The sequence below is a fragment of the Trachurus trachurus genome (genome assembly GCF_905171665.1).
Source record: "Trachurus trachurus genome assembly, chromosome: 7".
NCBI classification, from domain to species: Eukaryota; Metazoa; Chordata; class Actinopteri; order Carangiformes; family Carangidae; genus Trachurus; species Trachurus trachurus.
Genome location: NC_139901.1, coordinates 17,209,913 through 17,223,831, shown reverse-complemented (window position 1 = coordinate 17,223,831; position 13,919 = coordinate 17,209,913). Strand labels below are relative to the sequence as shown.

Here is a 13,919-nt window from a genome sequence, read left to right as displayed (position 1 = left end):
TTGACTGCAATGTTGTTGTAATGCCTCTCAAATCTTATTAAAGACCACAGCTGTGAAAGACCTTGCTGACTCTACACATTTCCATTAACTATGTTGTTTCAGTATCCCTCCAAGCTGATTAGGAATTTATTAAAATTAGATTTTACCTGGGCATCTTATCATCACCATATGGTGCAGTGACCAGCCCTGTTGAAGGGAGCATTTGTTTTCTGTTTAGATGCACAAATGCAGCTTCTGTAATGGTCTTGTGTGTGACAACCATTTTCTAGTTATCACATCATTATTGAATTTAAAAAAAATCTTTGAATACACAGTTTGTCATGAGAAAAGTTCATTTGGTTCAATACTGGAGGACCCACACCTTAATTTCCTGTTGGAAGTGATTGAGGAAGTAGCCACCTACCTCTTATTGTCTGCTGCCTAAACACGTAAATAGCGTAGATGGAGAAAACATATTGCTGGATAAAAAGACAAAGATAAACCATTCTTATTCTTACATTTCTTCATCTTCTTCTTCTTCACAATGCCATGCTTGCCTGAGTGCCATTTTCTTTGAGGTCACGAGACATTCATGCTTATCCCTGAAGTTTGACAGAAAAAGTAATTCCCTGGCTAAGGCATTTCAGCTCTTGCCCTCTGCTGCTCATGTGCTGCGTACATCTGTCACACCACATGTGTCTCTGTGCGGCCTCAAACACTAGGTGTACACAGTGTTGAAATGCACTGGAAAAATATATACAAAGGCTTGATCGAGCATTAGCTCTAAGTCAGCACAGTGAGGTGGGTATGGCGACAGCTGTCCAATCATCCTCTCACCCCCTCCCTCCCTCACCAGCCACCATCACTTTTCAAAAATGCTCCCTGTTTACCATACATAGGCAGCTGCCACCACTGTTAACTTCCATAAGACAGCCACCTGCTAGAGGACATTTGTACATGTCTTTATTTAATTAAGGTGAATGCCAGTTCGTTGGCCCCCTCATGCAATGTGACTGAAAATAAGTTGCCCTTGATCAGGCTGCTGCCAGTGGACAGTTTGGACAGCTGTGGAGGACGTGTCTTCTTCATTGATCAAAATGTCACTTTTGCCACATAATGGTAAAAGTAAAATGAACTTATTTTACCACTGTTTCTCAATCTTTAAATGTCTTGGGACACTGAATAAAGAAGAAAAAACACACAGTGCTATTTCACTGCCACAAAATGAAACACAGATTTTTTTTTTCCACCAATAAAGATTGCTCTACTTGTACTAAATTACTTTATTTGTGTGTCAAAGCACTCAGACCCAACAGTGAAGACTAACTCACTTCACTAGGTTTTTGTCATAGCTTTTAAAGGAACAGCCTAAAAAATGCATAATGTGCAATCAGATGATAAGAATGATAATGATTTCATCTCCAGCACTGAGATATGTCACGCCAGGATGTGGTTAAAACAGCAGCAGAGGGTGACAGCTTCTCCATATTGAAAAAACATCAGTGTTATATGTTAGATTTCTCTTTTTTTAAGTGCAAATGTAGAAATATGTAATTGAACCATTGTGGATTTAGGGCCATTTAGAAGTATTTCTATTTCTTGGCAAAGTAGCCTACCCGTGACTTATATGCACATCATATACAGTACTGTATATAACACAGCGCCAAAGTAGTTGCAAGACTAATGTTTTCGTTTTTTTAATATATAGAGCTGTGCCACTAGTTCCTTTACTTATTTGAGTGTTGTCTGTATTGAAAGGGATGTTGATTTTCTAATCTGACTGTTGTCATTTTACCCAAAAACACTATTATGTCTTGCTATTTATACCACATACCTGTTATTATAGGCTCTTCTATGAATCTGACTTCATGATAGATAGTCTCTCATGTCAAAATGAACCCTTTACTTTAACCAAACTGTATGTCTTTTCTAACCTTGGACTGGCATGTGATTAGCTTTTAATGTTTTATAATTAGTAGTACCAATGGCAAAGGAGTCAGCAGGGCAGAGGTGGGGTGGGTACGCCCTTGAGAGCAGGCCTTATGAATCAACGGCTGGCGATAAATGGACTGGATCATTACTGAATCAAGTGATCTGCAGAATAATCTATTGATTTTCTGGTCTTTCTTACTTCTTTATTATTCTGTATCACAGTATTGCAACATCAGGAGGAACCCTCTGATGGATGGGTTGCTTGGACCTTTGCAGTGACCGTGGGGGTTTGCTTAGGAGTGTAGTCCATATAACACATTCCAGGGTGCTGGACATAAGATTTAGTCAATGACATGTGAATTTATGCAATTTATTATAAGGTGTATTTTTTTTTCTTCGTATTAATCACTTTCATTCTGAACTATTGCAGAACCTTGATTTTTTTGTAATATTATGAGTATTATGTTTATGTTTCAGGTGCGAGGTGAACTGACATGGGTTATGTGAGGTCTCATCAGCAACATACAGCCACATATACGTACTATGAGATGGGTCTGAACCACAGACAACCACCACCAAGATTTTACTACCTGGATTTATTCAAATCAAATAGTGTCAGGTGTTCAAGGTGATCCATTTGTAGTGAAGAGTCAAAATAATACTGGAAATCTTTAATCCCCTGAAAAAAAAAACAGGTAAAGTTCCTCTGCAAAATTAACCAGCCTATGCTTAGATTTCTGTGAATTGGCAATTTTGGGTTCAAACACAAATTCTTTTATAGGATGGGTCTCTGAAATGAGGACGAGATGGTGATGTGATTACACTACGGCAAATCAATTAACAATATCCAAAATCTCTCTCAGCTACACCAGCAGTAGGTCACAATCCTTAAATCCTTCAACCATTCAAGGAAGGTAGAGATTAAAGCACTATCTACCTTGGTAGTTGACTTTGCTATTGATTCCCTCAATTCTTTATTATGTACAACAGGACACATCACAAAACTGCTAATTGGCAATAATCTGTTTGTCAATAGTTCACAAGACTGCAGAATTTAGATAAGGAAAGTTCAAGTTTAAAATACATTATCACAGCCCCACTAGTCCTATGGGATTTGCTCTTGGAATACCTTAAAGGAGTGTCATGCTTAGAATACTTTACAGTAAAAATATTGATGTATGTGAGGTGGTAGGAAAGGTGAGGTAGAGGGAAAACAAAGAGAGGGGGTGACATTAAGAAGTTAAACTTTAAATGGACACTGAGAAACGCTATAACTATTACAAAATCAATGCTTGCTCAATCACAACTATGAATAGACCTGTCCTTAATTCACATTAACAATAAATACAATAAGATGTCTGCAGTTGTGCATAATTCAAAGAGAACAGTCACCGTGGGTCAATGCAGCAACACTCTGTTTTGTGCATTTTAGTGCCTTTAAGCACATTGCTTTGGTATTATGACACCCGGCTTCACTTTTTTGTTTTAGTGTCACCTCTCTTAATAATAACATTTCCAGCAGCAGCTAGTCTCTTTTTTGTGTGGCTAAAAAGTTATCTTATAAACCATGGCAGTAGGCTATATCACCTGCCCAATAAATAGCTAACATAGTTAGGCTACCAACTACAAGCTGATGTAGACAGTGGAGCACTGCTAAAGAGTCAGATATTTACAACAGGGCATGGTGGAGACCAAAACAGAGCTAAAGGGATACTGAAACATCAGCGTTCAAAAACATGACTCTATATAAAGGTGTTTGCTAACAGGAACACATGAAATGAAAAATGTGCTTTAATCCTTTATCCACATGTTAGGCTAATTTTTTCCTATTTTTCTGTTGACATTTGCCAAATTAATGGAAGAATTATTATTATTATTAGCCTATTTTTTTTTTTATATATATATAATTTTACATTCCTGCAAAATGATTTCAGACGTTTGATGACTCATCCTGTAGCCTACTTTAGGGCTTCCGTACAAATATAACTTTTTTTTTTCGTAGGCACTAGTCACCGCATAATCCTGCCAGTCACTCTGGCCTGTAATGTGCTACTTCTACTCACCATTGTGTGTCCGCTTGTGCTAACTTCACGTCGCAGGGATGAACATGCAAGTCGCTTCCCCGCCAGCACGACTGCAACCTCCGGCTCTAGGCTCAAACAGTCTGCACGGTCCGAGTCCAAAACTGTTTACACCGTTCATCTCAGCCCAACTCACCAACCCACCGAGGCCCGCAGGTGTGTGTGAAGCTGAGGGGGAGAAATCCTCCACAGCTGCAGTCAGTCCACAGGTGGTGGTGCTCATGTGCATTCAACGCAATTAGCTACCAATCAATATCCGTGACATGGCCCTGTCTAGCTTCGTATATTTATTTATTTATTTATTTTTTAGGAATCATGTGAAGCTATATGGCAGTTTCAGGACGTTTTTAAGATAATTTAGCCCTATACATTCAGGCCCACGTGCTCTGTTTAGCCTTTAGCCTAAATTTTGCTGATGGAGGCAGCTGTTTGCTAAGCTAACATGTTTGCTACATCAGTTATTGAGACATATTTCTGTGTGTCCAGCCCACAGTTCATGCAGCTTTGTGTCATTTATATAATGTTTATTCCTGTCCCTGGCATAGAAATACCATAGGCTATATAGTGGAGTTTAAATAAATGTAATCCCTGAAGTTGTCCACCCTAACTAGCCTTCGTCTATTTAGCTTAATGCTAAATAGCCCCACGACCTATTAAACATCTGACTTTGCTTAACTTTATTTATTGTAAACACCTGGAAAAGTAATTGTGCAGACAGCTGAAAGAGTAGTAAGACGTGTTGACGGGCTGTCAGCAGCACAGACCACCTCTGAACTCCAGTCCAGGTTTTCCAGCCACCACCTGCCAACCGAGAAATTCAATTAAGGACTCCTCTTCCCACTTGAAGCCGGTCTCCAGGGCAGATCTTCCGGGCGACTCGCCCAGTAAGAAATTAGAAAATGCTACAATAAAAAACCCTGAAAAACATGAAAAAAATGTGGCAACTTTAATAATGAAAGGTCTCACGCTCTCCACCGTAAACACACACGTCCCTTTAGTTGGAAGTCACCGAGAGACAGCGAAGTAGCACCACAGGTAAGAGTTTTCCTTTCCCTCTCAACTACTGTACACGCTCATTTCATCTCCAAACATATCACTCACTGCAGAAAGCGACACCAAAGTGTCTCTCGCTGCAGCGGTGGCAACGAAAAACGAGCATTTAGCAGCAGTTGTAAACATCTAGGGAAATCGGTCACTTTGAAAACAACAACAACAAACGATAGAGACTTGATGTGAGGACTTGTCGGTAAACACGGTGCGACTCCCAGTGTCGATGCAGCGGCAGCGGCAGCGCCGACAGCAGCAGCAGCAGCAGCAGCAGCAGGTCTGGAGCGACTCAACACAGTCTTGCTAGTGATCCTACAGTAGAGAGGACCAGGCTTTTCTTTAAACTTTCGTAATTTACACAGCGGCTACTATTTAACACTTAAGGAATAGCTGCTACAGGCGATTAAACACACCAGCCAGACTGCTGCAAAGTTGACACGGATAGGTGCAACTTTTCCCCCTCACTTCGTAGTGGGCTATGTACTGTACAGTGCACTTTTCCCCTCAGCTCAAATCCTCCCATTCCCAAATATATGAAGCCTGGACGAGACAACGTGACGAGGAAACTGACAGGAGATATTTATTTATTATTTATCCAGAAGCTCAGACCTGTGGTGCTTAAGCTGTTACTGGCCGCTGACACTTATCCAAAACTGCAAAAGAAAAAAAAAAAACGACACTTATCATGCAGCGACTGTTGGGTGCGACTTCTGTGCCTGAAGTCTCGGGTATTTGTCGAGAAAAACTTAGTGAAACTCCGCCGCTTGCCACTAAACAGGCTGTAACCCCCGTAGAGTATCATTTACAGTAAATTGAGGAACTACTATAAATGCAATCAATATTCAAAGACTGAAATGCGGAAGTTTTGCTGCTGAAGAGTGTCTGTAAATTACTTTTGAAAATATTTTCTTTTTGTCTTGCATATCAGCCAGATGAAGTGGGGGGTAAGAACAGTAGCCAAAATAGTAACCTGCAAAATGTCATCAGAATTTATCTGGTGATCATTTGGAGATCCAGCATGTGATTGTGCATAAATATTATAAATACCATCTGAAATATCACGCGGTTATTAAACTGCGAGGAAAAACCTGACCATTTGCTCAAAAATACTGTCAACTATGGGCAGGTTACACATGCATAATCATCGTCATCGTCATCTCTCTGTCTCTCTCTCTCTCTTACACACACACGCTCACTTGCTCACACACACTATATTTGCTATGGTAAATAGGATTTTTTTCCCTGCAGTTCCTTCTCTCAGTTGGCTGTAAGGCAGGTTTTCTGACTTCCACCTACTGTAGAACAAACAATCTGTCAGAAAACGACATATCTCTGTGCGTTTGGTTAGTTGTGATCGCTACAAAACGCCACTAGGATGTGAGATTTCATTTAACATGCTTTCATGCTTTTGTTAAGGGTCACTGTTTGTAGTCTTATGCGTTTATAAATGTGTGTGCTCTGTGCTTGCCACTGTATTATTATATGCAGGGATGAAGATGAGGACAGGAATAGATCACTGGCACTTTAAACCCGGAGTTCTCATATTCTCGCCGGATCTTTCTCCTTTGCTAATTATTGTGTTGTTTTCAGAGCAAATATGTCATATCCATGGCGACCAGGCAGGTTTATTGTCTCTCCAGTGCAATAGCTCACATAAGTAATTAATTATCCTTTTTTTTTCTCTCCCTTCTGTCTTTGGTTAAACAGATCATTCATGGAAAGCCATCTTCTATATTAAAAATGCCACCGCTAGTACAACACAAGGTAAACATGAAAGTTTTTTTTTCAATTTTACAGTTTTGATGTCCCTTTTTATGCTTTGTATATTTGTCTTACAAATCATTTCATATTTATACATAATTTTATAATGTTAAAATATGCATTTTGTGCACTGTGTGTGTTTGTGTGTGTGCGCTCTTTTGAGGTATTTTCCATAATACTCTCATAATGCAGCAGCTGTGCAGCCTAACTGTTGCAGATGTATTCATGCATGCAAAGCAAGCACACACTTGACACTTAAATAGGCGAGCCTAAAAAACACATGTTTCGACATGAAATCAGCATGCATTTTGTGTGATCTGAATAGCAAGCATTAGCCAGACTAAAGGTAAGTTTACTTTAGTGGGGTCTCCAAAAATAATAAGCAACAGCAGGTGACACAACAGGGCACAATAGTTCACCTCCGTGCATTGCAGTGGTATTGTGCATGCACCTTTTTATACATTCTGTCCAAACAGAGCTTTAAAGTGATCTGTTGAGGCAGTTTCATCCCGTGTGCTCGTTCTGTGTACCTCTGGTTTGTATGGCACTGCTGTCCAGAGGTCCATCTCTAGCTGCACACCAGCCAGCCCCTCTCTCTGTCACACTGGTGGCACAGGTTCTCATCTCTCTTCAGCATTGATGAGACACTGCAATATCCATCAGTCAAACATACTGCTCCTCTTTCTCTACCTCTCTTTCGCTTGCTGGCTCTGCCTTCCTTCTTTTATAATTCTTCCCAGTCACTCTATAGGTGGAAGTCGAGCTGTGAAAGCCGAGATGCTAATTGTCCATTTGTTTTTTTTTCTTCTTTTCTTTAATTGCGATTTGGTTTGTGTGTTTAGTTCAGTGTTTATGGATGTGGTCCTCTAGGCCCTTTGATTGGGTTTCTCTCTCTAAAACGGTACTTGAAATGCTGCCTGTGGTACTGTGCTCTTGGTTCTCTCGACTAGTTCAGAATCTGATTGGTTAATCAGTGTGCGATGCCTCCAACGTTCTTATTTCCTGCAGTCCTATCAGTCAGTCTGAAATGCCTCATGTCTCATAAGTACCCATCTGCATCTGTCAAGGGCTGTGTAGAATTAAACCCATGTGTATTCCTTTTCTGTTTGACCTTGGCTGTGGACCTCAGGTCTTTGATGTCAAATAAGCGTCAGTAATCCCAGGCGGCGTTTGACAGGCTACAGGAGCCATTACTTTTGTTTCCCAGCACATAAGCTTTATCAATTGTCCTCAGTGTAATGATTTTGTATACAAATTCATACTACCACAACCGTAGTGTTTTGCCTTGTAAAAATATACTGCCTTCAACACGCACGGTTATACCAGCACAAATAGCACACATGTTTTTTTAATCATCATTATTGTTTTTATTTTAGTGCTGAGGAAATGTCCTTTTTGCATGCTTGATCAGCCAGTAGAGAAATCCAATATAATGGAGGTTCAAGGTGAATTGCATCCCGTGCATTTCCCCCCTTCGACTGAAGGAATATTCCAGAGCAAAATAAACAAATCACACAGACAACAGTAATATAGGGTTGATTTTGAAGGCATGAAATAAGTATCGATTAAATCCTGCAGTTCATAGATGAAAATGGCCTTTTTGGTAATTTGTCCTGGGCCCTTTCAATACGATGGAGAGAGAGAGAGAGAGAGAGAGAGAGAGAGAGAGGCATGAGCTGGGGGAGAAAAGAGAGAGAGAGGGAGAGGGAGAGAGAGAGAGAGAGAGACTGCAGAAGGGGTGGATGAGGAAGAATAGAGAAATGAATAAGACAAGTGAACAGAGAGAAAGACAGCGGGAAAAGCTTTCACAGAGTTGAGAAAGGGACATGCTGCCCCTTTCCGAGCTCATTATCATTCTTAATAAGTCTTAAGGAAAGAAGGAGCACTGAGTGTAAATGCACGGTAATCCTTATACTGGCCAAGGTTAGTAGGGACGTCAGCACATGCGCACCGTTCCCAGCTGGCCACTTTGGGACAGGGAGGGGACCAGAGGAGCACAGTTAAGGATAGATGTTCAAGGAGAAAATGAGGACGTTTAGACACTGTTCAAAGGTTAGGCCCTTTCCCCCAGCCTGTAGCTTTTCAGTGCCTGCGCCACCTGGCATTTAGTGAGTAAACAGTTCCGCATCAGACTAAAAACAGACGTATTTGGCCATAAGCCCTGATGGAGGCTGTATTAAAGAAGAACCGCTGAGGAGTACAAAGCGTGATTAAAAATCTAAATAGGACAGTTTTGACTTTGGCACCATTTGCCACAAGGGATTCAGTCTTCTACTCAAAGTAACTGTTGGCTGCAGCGCATGCCTAACTCACTGTTCTTTGGGTGTGGTCCAGAAACAAGCATTAAGATGAATTGGATGAACTGGTGACCAATTAACTCATTTAACAAATTGCCAGCCACTTGTAGTGGTTGTTCAACCATGTTGCTTTAATGGAAATCCAATGCACTATTTATTTATATACTGTACTAAGCTCACAGTCCAGTATTGTGTCACTGTATGCATTCTGCTGTCAGTACTATTACAGTATTCATGTTCATTAATCAAATCAGATGTGAGACACGTCTGGCACATTAATCTTAGTCCACAGTGAAGCCACACCAGAAGGTGATTTTTATACTTACAGTAATTAATACAGTCAGTGTGTTTTTATTTTTTTGCTGTTTAATTGTCAGTCTTTTAGCCTTGTTTTAAAATGTACACATTGCAGTCTGAGCACCTGTGATACTTGAGTGCGAAATTATATAAATGTTTTATGAAAAGTGTGTACTGTAAAGGCAAGTATATAAAACTGTGTGTAAAACCGAGAAGCTCTTTTATTAGTACAAGTAATTAGCGGTGGGATTGAAAATTCGATTTGATTCAAAATTGATTTGTGATTCAATTAATAGACAAGCAGGCCCAATTTTCCAGCTCTCACTCCAGTGTAAGTACTCATGCTATTAGTGCAGTAACTGCAATATGAAACTGCTTGCATTTAAACTAAATGCTCTTGATTAAAGTCCACTAAAACTAAGCTAAAAAACAGAGAAAAGTGTATGAGATTATGTAACATTTTTGTTCAAAAAGAAAAAAAAGTTCACTGCTGGAACTTGGAAACATGTTGCAATGTCCTGTGTGCATGAGAATAATGAAATGAAAGTATAATTTACTGAGCACCATTACTGACTAAAATCTGCTTTTGAAGAAAAAAAAAGAGAAAGAAGCGCACTCAGCTCTGCTGTGACTAACGTCGTTTCTCCAGCGGTGGGAAATTCTCTGCTGCAACGCACCAGGGAACTAATTCAGAATTGTAGAAGATGAGACTTATGATTCTTATGGGAATTGATTTTTCCCCCACCCCTGTAATGTATCCCAGAGTTTCCTAACAACAAATATGTACCAATGGTTACTCTGTCCTAATGGCAACATTATGGATCTCAGTTCAACCAGACTTACAGTTAGGACTTTTAGTGATCAAAATGTTGTTTCAGTAGATTCCCTCCTGCAGAAATCAATAGAAAACTATAGGCCAATAGCGATTGTCAAAATTATTACAGTTTAAGCTTTTTTCGTACTTAATCTTCAGCCTAAACCAGATCACTTAAACATTTCCACTTTATGGAATATTTATATTTTAATGAAAATCTTTTATTTTCTTACTGATATATTGATTGTATAGTTATATACAGAATCTTTCTAATCCACTGCCTACATTCACTGTTGGAAGATAATTTGTGTCCCGGCTTCATCTCCAGCTTCATACTGCTGCTGTCTCTTCTTGACAATGACTTTGTAGATCCTCTTGGGAACGTCCTGTCTTTATTGGCCAAGAATGGGACAACAGTCAAATAAGCAAATGAAATTGGAGCTGAGTGTGGTGCCCTTTTGTCTTGCACAGTGTAATGCCATCTCTGCCATCTCTGCCTTTCTGTCATGTAAGGATGATTTACCCACAGACAGATGTTCTCAGACCTTTGCTCATGAACCTGCACCATTTTGTTCTATTTTCTGCCCTTTTAAAGGTTAATGTGTAAAAGTTGCACAGTTGCTTTGTACGACTCTACGTTGGGTCTGGGGGGGCTGCACCAGCAGTGGAGGGAACTGGGCTGAAAATTCACACGTAGAAGATGCTTTTAGGAAAAATCTCTCCTTATCTAATCTCTCCTCCTTATTTCACTGTGTTTTGGTCGAGGCATGGTTGGCAACCTACTCTCCACTACACAGCCCCCCTCCCTTCTTCCCACCTCCAACCCCCCTCCAGGGAGCCTTGGGAGGCAGAGACCCATCACCATGGTGATCTGAACACAGATCCCCCACACACCGGTCCATTGTGACTGGCGTGCGTTGAGGTGAGAGGGAACAAAATGTCACAGCAACAGGTTTTTTTTGCTTTTGTTTTTGCCTCAATCCTCAGTGGGATTGTGCTCAGATCCATGTGCTCAGTTACACTGGAGGGACCAGTGGAGAGACAGTGGGAGTGAGGGAAACAAGCTGATTGGAAAAATGAATAGACTGACAGGGAAATAGACTGTAAATACTAACAAGTCTGTGTTTTTGTTTTCCATTTTTCTGTGCTTAGTGCTGAGCATCGGTGCAAAAAACAACAACAACAAACAAACAAAAGGAGTGCCACAAAGGAGTGTCATTGTTATTATCTGATTAAACGTGTTTTCATATTCTTCAAATAGGCACAGCACAGAGTTAAACACATTTTTATCATTATGTCTTTTAGCACTTTTTCACAATCAGCATCAGATTATTGAAAATGGGGAGATATTTTACAATAAGAAGGTGGTTTCATGTGGCTGAAAGTCTAGCAAGATATTTGATCAGTTATGGTTTGAAAAAAGTGTCTCTCCAACCCCCCCACCCCCCCACCACCACCACCACTTGCTCCACGCTCCACTGTACTTCTGTCCTAGTGTTTTGCAATGAGAATGCCCTTCAAGCTCTTGGTTTATTCTGACCTTTGACCCCGTCTTGACCCAGGCAACATGCTATTGGCTACAGGCCTTGAGAGGAAAGGGAGCTTATAGATAACGTGGCACTGAAGAGGTGGAGCAGATTTTGCCCCCAACCCCTGAAGAAGTTGTGGGCTGTGTCCTATGACAGATCCAGGGTTGCCTTCAGTCCCAGAGGTTGGTAGGGAGGGTCAGCCCGTGCCGTAGGGCATAAGGGTTGCTTCAAACACACAACCCTAACGTCTGGCACAATGTCTGGGCCTCTCGGCCTCTGCTCTGCGTAGGAAACCCCTCTATAGCTCCTGTGATATCAAGTATTAAAGTAATTGTCTTGTCTCATCTCAGTATTTCTGTACATACATTTTTATACATACACTGTACATACACGTTTTGTGTTGGAGACAGTTATGCAGTGTCTCTACTGCATACATATGCATTAACTCCCCCAATAACCTATTTTATTATGCGAGAACCAGAAGTCTCATTAATATTTGTTGATATGTAGCTATAGCAGTCAGGTCTTTTCGTGCCAAGTCTGTAAGAGTCTGCCATCTCCGCTCCCTGAGCAGATGCAAAGGTGCACGTCCTGAGAGATCCTTTTATGTTTAGAGACCTCTCCTTGCTCCTCTGACTGCGACCCCAACCACAACACAGCTCTGTCTCAATCAGCTCTCTGCTGTAATCCCACTTCAGAATTCCTCTTGGCTAAGGGAGTAAATAAATTTTTCAGCGTTTATTAGAATACAGCTTGCCAGAAGGGACTCCTCTCTCCTCTCCTATAGCTGCTCCAGTAATTAGCAAATTGATTAGGAGAACTTCAACACACCTCCTTGGCTCTTATCTCCTCATTCTAGGACAATATTGCTGTGCCATGGGACAGCGTAAATATTTTAAGGGAAACCCTCAGTGAATCTCATTAAATGGCTATGGGGCAGAGCAGCTGTCTCCTGCTGAAGGTCCCAGCCAATTTTCTAAACTATGATTAAAGAAAAGTTTTGGATTATTTAAACATGCCAGGTCCTGTGGGTTTTTTTTTCAGTGCCACTGAAGACCTCTGTGATTCCCCCTCCCCTCCGTGCCAGGACTGCTCCTCTCCCTTTGGATCTATTAGTTTGAAATCGTTTGGGTGATGACTCTTTGAAAGTGGTGGTCATTCTGGGATACCGTGTTCAAAATGCAACAAAGACCTCTCTTTTATGCACAAATGCTAATTAAAATTTTTACCCCCCATCCCCAAGCTGCAGAGGGAAAGACTTGGTAGCAATTTGGCAGATAATCAAATTGCATTTTAAATGGAGCCGTTTAAAGATTACTGGGGTCTGCTCACATGAAGACACAGTGGCACAAATTAAGGTTGAATAAGCTGCTATGTGCACAGAGGAACAATACAACAAAATTCACATCACAATAGGAGGATGCATTTATGTAAATGATTAGTTAAAAGGAACTCAGGTACACAGTCAGATTTGTTTCCTCCGTATGCAAGCATGCTGGAATAGTGTTTTTCTTTTAATTATGATTTCCCTCTTGCTAAGTGGCATTTTTTTTCATAATGTGTCCCTACAATCGGACCAACAGCGGCAACATACTAATAAGACATGATTTGTTAACGGCTGTGGTACCTTGGAAACATTATGTTCTTAATTTTAGATTTTCAGCCTGACAGAAATGGCAAACTGGGTGGAAAATGTTGTCAACAGCTATGTTTGTCTACAAAAATCTCTGCTTGGAAGCTGTCCCCCCACATTTGGTATACATCATTAAGTTCTTCGTGGCCAATCAAATTGTCTATTCACACAGCATTCCAGTACATATTAGTGACATCTCGTTAGCAGAAAACAGAAAACTGACACAAAAAATTTGGGAAACAGGCCTGAATTGTTTATCTCTCAGAATAAGTAGAAAGTGTGATTCTCATGAAGTGATAGAATTGGATCATGTACATGCAGCCCCCAAAGCCTCTTTTATCTTCCCTCTTTCTGTCCCTGAAAAACTGAAAGCAGCAAATGATGTGTTTAGTTGCAACACCAGTCTTACGCAGGCCACGTTTCCTGTTGAGTTTAACATTCATCACAAGACCAATACAGCCATCACAACTGCTTCATGTCCATAAAACCCTATTATGGACAGCACAACAAGTGATGCTTGACTTGTAAGTTTGAAGGGTTGTTAATTGG

At 40.7% G+C, this 13,919-nt stretch overlaps 1 protein-coding gene across 1 annotated transcript in view; it reads left to right on the top strand.

Annotated features, from left to right (window-relative positions):
- Window positions 1-4,830: 4,830 nt before the first annotated feature.
- casz1 (castor zinc finger 1) overlaps window positions 4,831-13,919 on the top strand; it is a 166,671-nt gene continuing 157,582 nt past the window's right edge. Inside the window, exons 1-2 of the mRNA XM_083976137.1 lie at window positions 4,831-5,027; window positions 6,747-6,803. The gene's annotated coding sequence lies outside the window, so the exon portion shown is untranslated. The remainder of the gene's footprint in view (window positions 5,028-6,746; window positions 6,804-13,919) is intronic.